Raw genomic sequence first — 1014 nt, forward strand, 5'->3', positions numbered from 1 at the left:
AGGCTACAAATACATGGAAAAAACAATTATGTTTCAAAATTACAACCACAAAAAAATTGAATATGTTAACACGATTTGCATGTGTAATTTTTTTTAAATAATTTCAGGTGGGATATTATTAGATTCTTCCTGCTGTTACTTAATGTCTTTCACAATAGTTCAATCATATTTTTGATGACCAAATTAATCAACATTAACCACAATATATATTTCTCACTGAGCTTATGAATACTAATCTTTTTATTTTTTTCATGACATTTTATTCTGACGTATTGCAGGTTTAAATTGAATGCCCATTTTTAAAACCGGTGAAAAACAGGTGAAAACAGGGGATTGAGGGGGCGTCATTTTGTAGCTTGAACCAACAAGGACCCAAACGCCCACGTGGGACCTTGGCAACACACACACACACACACACACACACACACACACACACACACACACCACACACACACACACACACACAACACACACCTCACACACACACACACACACACACACACACACGCACACACGCACACACATATACATACAGACACACTCACACACACACACACACACACACACACACACACGCACATATACATACAGACACACACATAAACACACACACACACACACCACATATACATACAGACACACACATACAGACACACACATAAACACACACACACACACTCTGACCCAATAAGTCACTTAATGTTCTCATTCAGTCTCTCTCTCACACACACACACACACACACACACACACACACACACACACATACACACGCACACACACACACACACACACACACACACACACACACACACACACACACACACACACACACACAGGATATGTATATATATATTTTTTTTTCATTTGCTATTCATTTACTATATATAGTGCCTTGCTCAAGCTCGTTCTCACCAGGATGACAACGTGTTATAGGGATCTATAAACGGTGTTAAATAGTGCTGATCAGGTGAACATTTTGAAACCACACGAGAACTACTTATGGTCTCGCGGGT

The sequence above is a fragment of the Gadus morhua genome, chromosome 7 (assembly GCF_902167405.1).
Source record: "Gadus morhua chromosome 7, gadMor3.0, whole genome shotgun sequence".
Taxonomy (NCBI): Eukaryota; Metazoa; Chordata; class Actinopteri; order Gadiformes; family Gadidae; genus Gadus; species Gadus morhua.